The 15,325-nt window shown below is 37.1% G+C and overlaps 1 long non-coding RNA gene across 1 annotated transcript; it reads right to left on the bottom strand.

Moving 5' to 3' along the window:
• Window positions 1–5,136: 5,136 nt before the first annotated feature.
• On the bottom strand, window positions 5,137–13,513 carry LOC309609178. Its single transcript, XR_014233303.1, has 2 exons — window positions 11,584–13,513; window positions 5,137–10,733 (listed from the first exon to the last, which is right to left on the bottom strand). It is a non-coding gene; the product is annotated as an uncharacterized lncRNA (long non-coding RNA).
• Between the last annotated feature and the right edge of the window lie 1,812 nt (window positions 13,514–15,325).

The raw sequence follows: 15,325 nt of genomic DNA, 5'->3' as shown, positions 1-15,325 counted from the left end.
AATTAGAGAAAGAAAAGTGAAAAAACCCCAAAGTTAGAAGAAGGAAAGAAATCATAAAGATCACATCAGAAATAAATGAAGGAAACAATAGCAAAGATCAATAAAACTAAAAGCTGGTTCTTTGAGAAGATGAACAAAATTGATAAGATTTTTTGTTCTAATTCTGTGAAGAATGCCATTGGTAGTTTGATAGGGATTGCATTGAATCTGTAGATTGCTTTGGACAGTTTAGTCATTTTCACAATATTGACTCTTTCAATCCAAGAACATGGTATATTTCTCCATCTGTTATGCCATCTTGGATTTTTTCATCAGTGTTTTGTAGTTTTCTAAGTACAAGTCTTTCACCTCGTTAGGCAGGTTTATTCCTAGGTATTTTATTCTTTTTGTTGCAGTAGTAAATGGGAGTGTTTCCTTAACTTCCCTTTCTGATTTTTCGATGTTGGTGTATAGGAATGCCAGAGATTTCTATGCATTACTTTTGTAACCTGCAACCTTACCAAATTCATTGATTAGTTCTAGTAGTTTTCTGGTGGCATCTTTAGGATTTTCTATGTATAGTATCATGTCATCAGCAAATAGTGCCAGTTTTACTTCTTCTTTTCCAATTTGTATTCCTTTTATTTCTTTATCTTCTCTGATTGCCATGGCTGGGACTTCCAAAACTATGCTGAATAAGAGTGTGAGATTGGACCTCCTTGTCATGTTCCTGATCGTAGTGGAAATCCTTTCAGTTTTTCACCATTGAGTATGATGCTTGCTCTGGGTTTTTTACATATGGCCTTTATTGTTGAGGTACATTCCCTCTATGCCCATTTTCTGAAGAGTTTTTATCATAAATTGGTGTTGAATTTTGTCAAAAGCTTTTTCTGCATATACTGAGATGATTATATGGTTTTTATTCCTTAATTTGTTAATGTGGTGTATCACATTGATTGATTTGCATACTTTGAAGAAGACTTGCATCCCTGGGATAAATCCCTTTTGATCATGGTGTATGATCCTTTTAATATGCTATTGGATTCTGTTTGCTAGTGTTTTGTTCAGGATTTTTGCATCTATGTTCATCAGTGATATTGGTCTCTAATTTTCTTTGTGACATCTTTTTCTGGTTTTGGTATCAGGGTGATGGTGGCTTCATAGAATGAATTTGGGAGTGTTTCTCCCTCTGCAATTTTTTGGAAGAGTTTGAGAAGGATCAGTGTTAGCTCTTCTCTAAATATTTGTTAGAATTCGCCTGTGAAGCCATGTGGTCCTGGACTTTTGTTTGTTGGAAGATTTTAAATTATGGTTTCAATTTCATTACTTGTGATAGGTCTGTTTATATATTCTAATTCTTCCTGGTTCAGTCTTGAAAAATTGTACCTTTCCAGAATTTGTGCATTTCTTCATGGTTGTCCATTTTATTGGCATATAGTTGTTGGTAGTAGTCTCTTATAATCCTTTGTATTTCTGCAGTGTCAGTTGTGATTCCTCCTTTTTCATTTCCAATTTTATTGATTTGCATCCTCTCCCTTTTTTTCTTGATGAGTTTGGCTAAGGGTTTATCCATTTTGTTTATCTTCTCAAAGAACCAGCTTTTAGTTTTATTGATCTTTGCTATTGTTTTCTTCAGTTCTATTTCATTTATTTCTGCTCTGATCTTTATGATTTCTTTCCTTCTACTGACTTTGGGTTTTCTTTGTTCTTCTTTCTCTAGCTGTTTTAAGTGTAGGGTTAGATTGTTTATTTAAGATTTTTCTTGTTTCTTGAGATGAGATTGAATTGCTATAAACTTCCCTCTTAGAACTGCTTTTGCTGTGTCCCATAGGTTTCAGTTTGTCGTGTTTTCATTGTCATTAGTTTCTATTTTTTTAAATTTCTTCAGTGATCTCTTGGTTATTTAGTAGCGCACTGTTTAGCTTTCATGTATTTGTGTTTTTTACAGTTTTTTCCTGTAATTGATTTCCAATCTCATAATGTTGTGTCAGAAAATGGTGCTTGATATGATTTCAATTTTCTTAAATTTACCGAGGCTTGATTTGTGACCCAGGATGTGATCTATCCTGCAGAATGTTCCATATGCTCTGGAGAAGAAAGTGTATTCTGTCACTTTTGGGTGAAATGTTCTATAAATATCAATTAGATCTATCTGGTCTATTGTGTCATATAAATCTTGTGTTTTCTTATTTATTTTCTGTTTGGATGATCTGTCCATTGGTGTAAGTGGAGTGTTAAAATCCCCTACTATTATTGTGTCACTGTTGACTTCTCCTTTCATGGTTGTTAGCATTTGCCTTATGTATTGAGGTGCTCCTATGTTGAGTGGATAAACATTTATAATTTTTATATCTTGTTCTTGGATTGATCCTTTGATCATTATGTAATGTCCCTCCTTATCTCTTGTAACAGTCTTTATTTTAAAGTCTATTTTATCTGATACGAGTATTGCTACTCCAGGTTCATTTTTCCATTCCTTCACTTTCAGTCTGTATGTGTCCCTAAGTCTGACGTTGGTCTCCTGTAGACAACATATATATGGGTCATGTTTTTGTATCCATTCAGTCAGTCTGTGTCTTTTGGTTGGGGCATTTAATCCATTTACGTTCAAAATTATTATCAATATATATATTCCAATTATCATTTTCTTAATTGTTTTGGGTTTGTTTTTGTGGGTCTTTTTCTTCTCTTGTGCTTCCTGCTTAGAGAAGTTTCTTTAGCCTTCTTTAGTAAGGCTGGTTTTATGGTGCTGAATTTTCTTAGATTTTGTTTGTCTGAAAAGCTTTTGACTTCTCCACTGAATCTGAATGAGTTCCTTGCTGGGTAGAGTAATCTTGGTTGTAGGTTTTTCTCTTTCATCACTTTGAGTATATCCTGCCACTCCCTTCTGGCCTGCAGAGTTTCCACTGAAAAATCAGCTGACAACCTCATGGAGATTCCTTTGTATATATTTTTTGTTTTTCCCTTGCTGCTTTTAATATTTTTCCTTTGAATGTAATTTTTGTTAGTTTCATTAATATGTGTCTTGGTGTGTTTTTCCTAAGGTGTATCCTGTATGGGACTCTCTGTGCTTCCTGGATTTGGGTGACTATTTCCTCTCCCATGTTAGGGAATTTTTCAACTATAATCTCTTCAAATATTTTCTCAACCCTTTCTTTTTCTCTTCTCCTTCTGGGACCCCTATAATTCGAATGTTGGTGCATTTAGTGTTGTCCCAGAGGTCTCTGAGATTGTCTTCATTTCTTTTTATTCTTTTTTCTTTATTCCACTCCTTGGCAGTTATTTCCACCATTTTGTCTTCCAGATCACTTATTCGTTCTTCTGCCTCAGTTATTCTGTTCTGATTCCTTCTAGTGTATTTTTCATTTTAGTTATTGTGTTGTTCATCTCTGTTTGTTTACTTCTTCTAGATCTTTGTTAAACATTTCTTATATTTTCTCCATCCATGCTTCCATTTTATTTCTGATATTTTGGATCATCTTTACTATCATTACTCTGAATTCTTTTTCAGGTTAATTGCCTATTTCCTCTTCATTTATTTGGTCTTGGTCTTGTAGGTTTTTACCTTGCTCCTTCATCTGTGACATATTTTTTTGCCGTCCCCCCCCCCTTTTTTTATGAGTGGGATTGTATTCCTGTTTTACTGGTTGTTTGGCCTGAGGCTCCCAACACTGGAGTTTGTCGGCTATTGGGTAGATCTGGGTCTTGGTGCTGAGATGAGGAACTCTGTGAGACCTCACTCTGATGAATATTCCCTGGGGTCTGAGGTTCTCTGTTTGTCCAGTTGTTCGGACTTGGAGCTTCCACTGCAGGAGCTTCCCCCTGACCCCAGGCTCGTGAATCAAGATCCCACAAGCCACGTGGGGCAGCAAAAAAAAAAAAAAAAAATTAAAAATAAGAGAAAAATTACAAATTAAAAAATAAAATTATACTAGGAAACTAACAGATATGTTAGAAAGAATGTAAAAGTACAAATATAGGTGAATTAACAACCGGAAGGTACATCAGTACCATAGTATTAAAAAAGAGGACAAGGGAAAAGAAAAAAAAAAGAAAGGGCAGAGGGGGAGTGTGAAAGGCTTTGGCTGTGGAGAGTGGGGCCTAAGCAAGTGCGAGGTTTGGGTGGTGGGCAGGGCCAATGCTCAGGACCCACAGGGCTGGAAAAGGCCCTGGGGGCTGTGGGGTTGGGGCTTAGGCTCAAGGAACAGAAGAGGCCCAGGCGTGCCCCCCACCCCTGGTCTCAGAGTTCAGGGGACCTCACCTGGGAGCCCAGCAGGCTTCCTGAGCACGAGTGGATGGGGTAAACTCCCTCGTCTCCTCTTGCTCCTCTGGTCTGTGGTCTGGGAGGGCCTGTTCTGCCTACCTCTGCTGATCTCCCCAGCCTCAGGGGTACCCAAATTGTCTCACCTCTACTTATCCTCCCTCTTTGGTCCCCCTGCAGCCTACTAGTTTACTCTGGGGTTCCTCCCATCTCCTTGGGGGTCAAAATCCCCCACCAGCGGCCAGCAGTTGCCCTAGTTGTGGGGAGATGTTAACTCCGTGTCTTCCCACACTGCTATCTTTACTCCTCCCCTTGATAATTTGTTTTTAATTACCATTTCTCTGATAACTAATAGAGAACTTTTTATTTACTAAGGACATTCATATAACTTCTGATGGAACTTGTGCATTTAAATCATTTACTAGTTTATTAAATTGTTCATTTTTTGTTGTTGATTCATAGTTTATTATACCTAATGGGTATAATCCTTTGTTAGATGTACATGATGACTATGTTTTTGTGTACATGATGTACTATGTACACGAGGACTATGTTTTCCAACCTATGGCTCACTTATTTACTTTCTTCATGGTGTTTTTTCATGAGAAAAATTTAATTTTGTTGAGATCCAATTTAAAATTTTTTCTTTATATTTAGTAATTTTGTGCCTTGTTTGAGAAACCTTATGGTGGAGAAGATATGTCATGATGTTTTCTTCTAAGAGCTTTATGGTTTTGTGTTTTACATTTATTTCTATGATATATCATGAATTAATTTTTGTGGAAGGAGTGAGATAATGGTCAAAATTCATTTTGTTCCATAAGGATATCTAGCTGGTTAGCATCATTTATGGTTCACTGAACTTCTTCAATATTTGGGATAATGTCTTTAATACATTTTGAAAAATTCTCAGCCACTATCTTTACAAATATTTCTCCTGTCCCTTTCTCACTCTCCTGTCCTTCTGGAACTCCAATTACACTTATGTTGGATTGTTTGTTATTGTCTCAAATATCTCAGGTGCTCTGCTTTTTTTCCCCCTTTTGTGTTTCAGTTTAGAAACTTTCTATTGACCTGTCTTAATGTTTGTTCATTCTTTCCTCTACTGTGTCCATGCTATAAAGCGTATGTAGTGAATTCTTCTAATATTGTATTTCTTATTTCTAACATTTAAATTTCTTTTTTATAGTTTCCATGTTTGCTGAAATTATTCATCTCTTCACATTCACTTTATTCTCTTTCCCCTAGAGCCTTTGGTATTTTTATTACAGTCTTTTAAAAATCCTGGTCTGGCAATACTATAGCCTCCTTTTTTGCTTCTATTGACTGCTTCCTCTTTTAACCACAGGCCACATTTCTTGATTCTTTTTGTGTCCCATAATTTTAAATTTTATGTTAGACATTTTGTGTAATAGAATAGTGGAGGCTGAGGTAAATAATATTTACCTCCATAGAAATCATGGTCCTTCTTGTATCAGACTGCTAATTGAAGAACTGAGTCAATATGATCTGTGGTTAATCTGAGTCTAGGTTTTCTTGAAGCTTTAGTTTAATTCAGTTTATCACTAGTTTCAAATGTTTTGAGAATAGGATCAGGACTTTTCTCTTGCAGACTTTGGATGTAAGCTCTCATGAAATTCCAGTATTATCCTTGTGCTTTACATCTAAACAGCCAGCTTTCCAAACTGTAGGAAATGCCTCCCTGCTTTAGAGCCTGGGTGTCAGCTCTCTATATACCTGGGGAGTTTGCTTTGATCTTCAGGCCTGCCCTAGGTTTTCTGTGCCCAGGGAGATCTCATTCTTCTGGAAATGCTTGTGAGGTGTTGTACTTGGCTGTCCTGCCTGACTTTCAGTCCCTGCCATCTGAAAGTCTGGAGTGCCTGGAGGAGGGAAGGAGTTTCTGCCAGCTCTCCTACTCCACATGGAATATCTTCAATTGATGTTTGTCAGCTGTCTGTTCTTTCCCAACAACCAGGCAAAGAACTGGGGAGTGTATATAGATGTTAAATGTTCATTAAAATATTAGCTGTTAAAATATTAGTCCTGTTCTCATGGACTGCAGACTTTCATGGTAAGCTGCCTGTTCCATCACTTCTTAATGAGCAGGGTCTTGTCACCTTCCCTGTGACCAGGGCCCATTTGCTCCTGACCCACATTCCTTGTTGTTGTTTGCCCATGTGAACTCCTAAGCTTCTCCTGTTCCTGTTGCTTATGAGGACACCTCCATACCTCACAGAGGAGGTCACATACCCATGCCTACTGACCACTTTCTGTCACCCTCATGAGAGAGCTTGCCCTCATGGCAGATGCACTGCCTCCCTTCCCGGCCCCACCCACCCAACTCCTGGGATGCATCTGCTTTTCCTTACTGGGCCCATCTGCTGACTGAGCAGACCTAGGCAGTCATTCTCCAAAACATGAAAACTTTTGCATAAATACTTTTTGGAAACCTTGCACATATTTTCTACATTAGTTTGACTCACAAAACAATGGAAATTTAGAGGTAGTTGAAATCTTAGAAATCACGTAACCTGATTTTTTAAATGCTGAGCCATAGTCTTTTAAATTAAATGCAAAAAACAGTTGTATCATGTAGTTGGGCAGCCTATTAATATTGTCAGGAAAAAAAAAACAGGTCAATACCCAGCATCTGTCATGAAAAATATTAATTGAAAAACAAGCAGAATTTAAATTTTGAAGTAACCAAAATAATGGAGAATATCTGTTTCATGGTGTATATATTATGAATAAAGTCACACTTTCTTCACATTTCTCAAAATGTCCTTACCTTTCTGATGGATCTTCATATTAGATTACTAAATTATGCTTGTGTATATTTTAGTTAACTGAATTAAAACTCTCATTTAAAGATCCATTAAAATTTTTCAAATGTAGATTAAAAATAAAAAGGCAGCACTGCCTATTTAGTGGCACCAGAATTTTAGGTTTTTAAGAAACACTGTGGGGGACTGTCAGGGGGTTGTCAAGTAAGGTTATTAATAATTAATAATTATTAATAACCTTTAATTTTGTAAAGTAAAATATTAATAAATAAAATTACCATCTGCCTTTATTATCATTTCATAAAAGAAAGGACATCCTAACAGCAACAAAATAGAACCTACATAATTTAAAACTACTTAGCTTTAGTTTTATTAAAAACATTATACTGTCTTCCTTTATTTTCCATGTGGCCATAGGTCAGTAAAAACTGTCATGGGCCAGCAGTCCACAACGTTCCTCCAACTCTATTTGGAAGTCATTGAGGGAAGCCAACCCTCTCATTTTATAGATCAGAAAGTGGTCATGTGGCAAATTTCAATGCTCTTCCAAGGTTACCAGCTATTTCAATGTTCTTTTTACTACTTTGCTAGATTAGGTTTCTGATAACATAAATGCCTTCCCTGTCAGTGATAACATTGGCTACTATTAGATTCAGGCTCAGTTAGTCGTCTCTCTTCCCCAGTGACTCTGAAGCACGAGAGATTCACACTCACAGAAAACACATCAGAATGGATCCCATATATTATATGTAACATTCCTCAAGAAATAAATATGGAACTTCATTTTTATTGAGATTCTTATTTGATTAAAATTTTAATTTCATATTAATAGATAGGATTTAAAATTTTTACTCATAATAGAAGATAACAGAAGGTCCCTCTTTAAATTCCTCATGTCTCAAGCATCTATAAATTTATAGAGAGCATCTCTTTTTAGGTTTACAGTCACTTTAAGTTTTTCCTTTCTTTCTCTGACTATCCAGTTTCTCTGTATCCTCAGTTATTCTAATAATTTCTATCACACATATTATTTCTACCATTGCTAATTCTGTCTACTTTCCCCCCATTCCAATCGATTCATGTTTTCTATTAGTTTAGGATTTGCTCTTTAGTACTAAAGTGAATAAATTATCTTTTTCTGGCATGTGAATGATCAGAATCTATTACTTATTTTGATATCTCTCATCAACTAGTCCAACTTCTTCAATTGTAAGGAATTCTAGTCATTTGAAATTCGACTGGAACATGGAAAAAGGAGCGATGAAATTATATGTATCATTCTAGATAAAAATAAGAGGACAAAAAATTTGTAATAGATCAATTTAAGCCATAAATATGTTTGCCTAGTCAGAAAGGACACTCATAAAACTGGTATTTGTCATCAAAATAAAAGATTATTCCCATATATTTTACTGATGAAATTCTGACCCTAAAACTATACAGTGCTAAGTAGGTGGTCAATGATAAGTAACTATTCCCATTCTCTTTATCCAGATTTCAGAGTGCAACAGAGAGGAGGGTAGTATTGGGGCACCTGTGAGGTTAGGGGTGGAAGGAAAACAGACGGCACATATAGAATATCTAGAATTATTGACTAATTTTTATTCTTATAAAATAAAGAATACTATCAAATAGTTTTTATTGAGCAATAAAGAACTGTTTCTCAAATTGTGCTGGAGTCTTACAAAGCAAATAATGAGCTGACTGCTCCTTTAGTCAACTGAAAACAATATTTTGAGACATCTCAAGAAAGCTACCAAGTACTTGGTTCTTAATGGCTTGACAATTTTGAAATCCATTTCTAATTAAAATGTATGATTTTGATCAGTTTTATTGCTAGCTCAAAATCATAAAAAATAATGATTTCTTGATACTTTGGCTACTGATAACTCACTTTCAGAAAATGATTATTCTTATATATCATTTCTATAATGGCATAATTTCAGAGACTGTTTAATCAAATCCAGAGATCATTTAGTCAAATGAGAAAACCTGGCCCAAAGAAGCTTTGTGTCTTGCTCCAGGACACGTGACTGAAAATAGGTGGAACAAATACTCTATTCCTTGATTCAGGGTCATTTCTAGGTATCCAAAAGGAAACGTGGGCTTGGAAGGCTGACATTTAAGACAAGAGATGAGACAGGCTCTAGTACAGTTTAAATATTCAGAGCCAATCGGCATTATGTAATCTCACATGTTTGAATGCCTTTATATTTTTTAAACCAATTCTTTTCAAGGACAGATTTCTTGAGACTGTTCTCATTTTAATTTTATTTTAATTAATAAAAAATTTTCATTTATTTATATATTTTAAAATAAAAATTGTGTAATTCAACGTGTACAACATGATGCTTCAATACACGTATACATAGTGAAATGGATTTTATAGTCAAGCCAATTAACATATCCCCTTACATAGTTATCATTTTTGTGTGTGATGAGTACCCCTGAAATTTACTCTCAGTATATTTCCCATTTTTAAATTAAATAAAAAAGAAAGAGGGAAAGAAAGAAGGAAGAAGATAGGAAGAAGTTAATTACAATCATTCTACTTAACATAGTTAATAATTTTATGCAAATCAACAAATATTCCTAGAAAGTTACTATAATTATGTTTAGTAAACACAGACACTTGGACAAAGAAGTCATGGTAAATGATTGCTGTGAAAATCCTGAATATATTCCACTCAGTATTTCACATGGAGCTAGTGAGCTTTCACCTGGAAGTAAGCGCTGTAAACTGGAGTGAATGTGTGTAAACTTGATCTCATCCAACCTCCTCTGCAGCTGTTTTTAAAGCTAGGGTAATAAACACCTTAGGTCCACAAGGATTTAACTGTCATATAGGCAAAGAACGGTCTCTCTGGAGCCATCTGTGTTGGTGACAGAGGGCATGTCTCGTAAGGAGGAGACAAGGACCAATTTACATTCCCACTAATAGTGTAGGAGGGTTCCTTTTCTCCACACCCTCTCCAGCATTTATTGTTTGTAGACTTTTTAATGATGACCATTTTGACTGGTGTGAGGTGATACCTCATTGTAGTTTATTTATTTATTTATGGCTGTGTTGGGTCTTCGTTGCTGCGTGCCGGCTTTCTAGTTGCAGTGAGCGGGGGCTACTCTTTGTTGTGGTGCGCGGGCTTCTCATTGCGGTGGCTTCTCTTATGGCGGAGCACGGGCTCTAGGCACGTGGGCTTGAGTAGTTATGGCACAAGGGCTCAGTAGTTGTGACTCGCGGGCTCTAGAGTGCAGGCTCAGTAGTTGTGGCTCAAGGGCTTAGTTGCTCCACGGCATGTGGGATCTTCCCGGACCAGAGATCGAACCCGTGTTCCCTGCCTTGTCAGGCAGATTCTTAACCACTGCGCCACCAGGAAAGTCCCTCATTGTAGTTTTGATTTACATTTCTCTAATAATTAGCGATGTTGAGCAAGTTTTCATGTGTTTGTTGGCCATCTGAATGTCTTCTTTGGAGAAATGTCTATTTAAATCTTCTGCCCATATTTTGATTAGGTTGTTTATTTTTTGATATTAAGGTGGATAAGCTGTTTGTATATTTTGAAAATTAATCCCTTGTTGGTTGCATTGTTTGCAAATAATTTCTCCCATTCTGTGGGTTGTCTTTCATTTTGTTTATGGTTTCCTTTGCTGTGCAAAAGCTTGTAAGTTTGATTGGGTCTCATTTGTTTACTCTTGTTTTTATTTCCATTACTCTAGGAGACAGATCCAAAAAAATATTGCTGTGATTTATGTCAAAGAGTGTTCTGCCTATGTTATCCTCTAGGAGTTTTATAGTATACAGTCTTACATTTAGGTATGGATGTTCCTTAAAAACTAAAAATAGAGTTACCATATGATCTAGTGATCCCATTCCTGGGCATATATTTAGAGAAAACTATAATTTGAAAAGATATATGTACCCCAATGTTCACAGCAGCACTATTTACAAAACACAAGACACGGAAGCAACCTAAGTGTTCATTGGCAGATGAATGGATAAAGAAGATGTGGTACATATACACAATGGAATATTACTCAGACATAAAAAAGAATGAAATAATGCCATTTGCAGCAACATGGATGGACCTAGAGATTATCATATTAAGTGAAGTAAGTCAGACAGAGAAAGACAAATATCATATGATATCACTTATATGTGGAATCTAAAAAAATGATCAAATAAACTTATTTACAAAACAGAAATAGACTCACAGACAAAGAAAACAAATGGTTACCAAAGGGGAAGGGGGTGTAAATTAGGAGTTTGGGATTAAAATACATACACTCCTATATATAAAATAGATAACCAACAAGGACCGACTGTATAGCACAGGGAACTATACTCAATATCTTGTAATAACCTATAATGGAAAAGAATTTTAAAAAGAATATATATATGTATATATATATATATATACACAAACACACATATATCTGAATCACTTTGCTGTACACCGAACACTAACACAACATTGTAAATCAGCTATTTCAATAAAAATAAAAAACAAAAAAATATAAAAATAAAATTAATTAAAAAAGGAAGAAACCAGAAACAGTAATTACCTAGGCATGTATAGGACTCTCTCGGCCACCAAGAAACCCACCCTGAAGAAGAGGTTGCTGGCTGGGATGAACGGGAAAACCAGGAACAACAAGCCCACCAAAACTTCCCTGTGCTCCAATCTCTGAAACACACAATAGTGGAGGACAAATTAATCTGGGTTTAATTCCACTTCCGTCAGCATTTAACCATCTTTTTCATTTTCAACTTCTCATTGAAGGAATGAATAAATTAGACCAATGTAAACCTTTTGATTAGTGTGCTGAATTCATCAGAGAAAGCCCTCAGGCTAAAACCTCTGGCTTGTGGAAATATTTGCATGTACCCCTGACACACATTTGCCACTCAGAACATCTGCTATTTGCATAACATGATCAGTGACAATTATTCCTTATTCTGGGCTGGCCTTACAGCCATCCTGCTTCTTGGTCTGGCTTCTTTTAGAGTTCCTATGCCCCCAGGCAAATCATTCCAGGGAGCAAAGCAGTTGGATAGGATCAAGCCCACTAAGGCATCATGGAGAATTATTGTCCTCTCAGAAACAGAACACATTAAAAGCAAAACAAACAAACAAAAAAAAAAAAAAGAAAAAAAAACCCACACAAAACCCACCAAGAGAGGCAAAGTTTAGCATGAAGGAAATTAAATGAAAATGGTGAAATGTGGGGCACAAATGAAGGAGATCATTTGAGCTGAGGTGTTTTTAGCATCTTTCCAAATAAGCCAGTAAGCAAGTATTTATTCCATGAAATTTTTTGGAATCAAAATTCATTACAATAAATCATTATACTGACAGAACACTTTTCTCTTACATTGTATATATTAATTTGTAAAGATTTTTGTCACTTATAGTTAACATAAAATATTTCTATTTATTACTAATAATATGTTGTAATGGGCACTGTAAAAGCTAGTGTGTATTTCCAAATAGATGTATTTGAAAGAAAGCCTATTTAAAACAAACCTAAATGTATTGGATGGTATTACTTTTTTCTTTTTAAAAAAAGTTTAAGGGGAAAACCAAATAGAACTTTCCATGTTACAGTTTTAAATTTTTTCTTATAAACATTTTAAATAGCCTATTACTTTTAATAATTGTGAAAGACTAAACAGAAGAATTTCAAAAACATAAATAAGATTCCCTAATACAAACTACTAATACTTTAAGTAGACAAAGTAAAAGATTTCAAACATATTGAGACATTTGTTACCTGGATTTTATTAAAATCTTTGTTTTGCTGACTACAATATATAGAATAATAAAATTTCTAAGAGCAATTCCATATGAACAAACGTGATTTGGACAATTTCCTTTAAACGTAAGGGAACGTAAGTAATGATCTCATTTTTTTACCTAGAGTAACCATACTCTTTAGAATTAAAAGATGAAAGAAGAAGAAGAAAAAATTTTGCATAACAAGCCTTCAACTCAAATGGATGCAATAATGTTATATTTTTTATGACCCACTTAAATTGAAGGAAAAAAACAGGTGAGAAGTAAAACGTTCATTATATTTAAAAACTGCAAGCTATCTTTGTAATTTAGGTTTTTCTTTCAGTTTACAGAGTATATTTCAGTCCAAGAATTTAAAGATTATAGAATTTTTAAAAGAACAAACACCCTCATAAGAATTCTGTAATATGAAGGCAAATATTTCTTGACAAAGTTGAAAATAAATCCCAGAGAATGAGCATCTTGTCAAGCGTCGCTCATGAACTCTGAGCCTATTATTGATGTTCCCTTTTTATAGGTGCACTTTTATTTTTCAGAGATAGTTGACTTTTTTGGACACTTTTCAAAAACTGAAATACTTTTACAGAAGTATTCATGTGTCTTCCCAGAAAGATTTGTAAAGAGAATGTAATACCCCCTATTAATTAATCCTAAGCATTAAGACAAGGGCAGGGGTTAAGAGAATTCTGACCAGGTCACAATCCAGGTCCCTGGATTGTGTTTTACCCAGTGAGGCGCCTCCCCACCTCATTGCGGTTATTGGAGATCAGCCCTCACTGCGGATCTGAAAGAGGCGTCGCCTTCACACCCCCAGTGTCACCCCTTGCTGCCTGACCGAAGGCCCTTCCTCACTGTGGTGTCATACGTTTCCGGCCTTTACTCAGCAGAAGCCCGAGCTGGCAAGCCAGTAGGTTGGGAGGAGCCAGGTGTCCGGGGAGCATAGAGGCCCCCTCGGCCTCCTCCCTCCCCAGTCCCGGAGCCCCTGCAGCAGGTGGTCCCGAGAGCTGCCGCCGCTGCTGGAGATGCAGAGATGGGGCTGCAGGCTCCAGGCATGGCGTTTGTTCCCTTCCTGGCCTTCATCCCAGTTGTGATTACGTGTTTATCTGTGTGCTCACTGTCTTTAATTAATGTCTTCCCCAGACTCTAAGCTCCATGAGGACAGGAGCTGCTCAGTTGTGTTCAGTGGCGTGTGGTTTGTGCTCAGCTCGGTGCCTGGCACTTAGTGAGTGTTTAGAAATATTTGTTGAATAAATCAATAAATGAATGTGTTCCATGTGAGAGAGAAAACTGGGTGTGAGAAGGGCAGAGGATAGAGAGGGCTTCCTGGTGGAGGGGACAATCTGGGTTTGAAAAATGAGTGAATGCTCACAAAGCAGAACACGTTGAGGAAGGGTCAAGACAAGGGTCCTTCCAAGAAGAAGGTACAGAAGGTAGGAGGCAGGTAGGTGTCAAATGCCACGCAGTGTATTTAAGAGGCATTTTGTACCTCTGAGTGTAAAGTGCAGGGCAAGACTGATGGGAAATAAGACTAAACAAGTGGGCAGGAGAAAGATCGTGAGGGTTTCTATGGCCTTTTGTGAGTTAACCTTTACCTTGAGGCAAAGGAGAGCTGCTGAAGGGTCCTTCCTGCACAGAAAATAAAGCCTCGGATCGGGAGTTGCTGTCTGGACTTCAGTCGTGGCCCTGCCACTAATACACCATTGGTCACCCTGGGCAGGCATGTTAGCCTTTCCATCTTCAAGGGCCTGAACTATATAATGCGACAAGTGAGGCTTAGGGCTCAGAGCTCAGCCCAATGGGGCTGGGTTCCAGAGGTTCCTCCAACTCTGAAAGACGTTGTCATCTGAATTACGTTACCCTGTGACATGAGGTCCCTGGGGGGCCAGAGAGGAGAAGGGGGAGACTTCTGAGTGGGAGCTTTGACACGTGGAGGGAGGCTGTCACTCCCTGTTTCTACTAGGGAGTGCTGATCTGAAAAGGCAGGAAGCAGGCCTGTGTTTCTCTTTATTTTAAAAACATCTCACTTAAGCCCAGGGCAAACTATCTAATTTCCATGAAGGTAATTTTGAAAACAATAATATTCACAAATGATTCTTTAACCTAAATTTTAATTGTCCTTACTATTTGTTCTCCCTCCTTTCCAACCAGCTGAGTTAGATTAAAAATATGTAAAAAGAGGGAGGGGCAAGATGGTGGAAGAGTAAGATGCAGAGATCACCTTCCTTCCCACAGATACAGTAGAAATACATCTACACGTGGAACTGCTCCTACAGAACACCCACTGAACGCTGGCAGAAGACGTCAGACCTCCCAAAAGGCAAGAAAATCCCCACGTACTTGGGTAGGGCAAAAGAAAAAAGAAATAACAGAGACAAAAGAATAGGGACGGGACCTGCACCAGTGGGAGGGAGCTGTGAAGGAGGTAAGGTTTCCACACACTAGGAAGTCCCTTCGTGGGCAGAGACTGCGGGTGGCAGAGGGGGGAAGCTTCGGAGCCACGGAGGAGAGCG

The sequence above is a fragment of the Balaenoptera borealis genome (assembly GCF_965194805.1).
Source record: "Balaenoptera borealis genome assembly, chromosome: 13".
NCBI lineage: Eukaryota > Metazoa > Chordata > Mammalia > Artiodactyla > Balaenopteridae > Balaenoptera > Balaenoptera borealis.
This window is presented reverse-complemented; position numbering and strand designations above follow the sequence as displayed.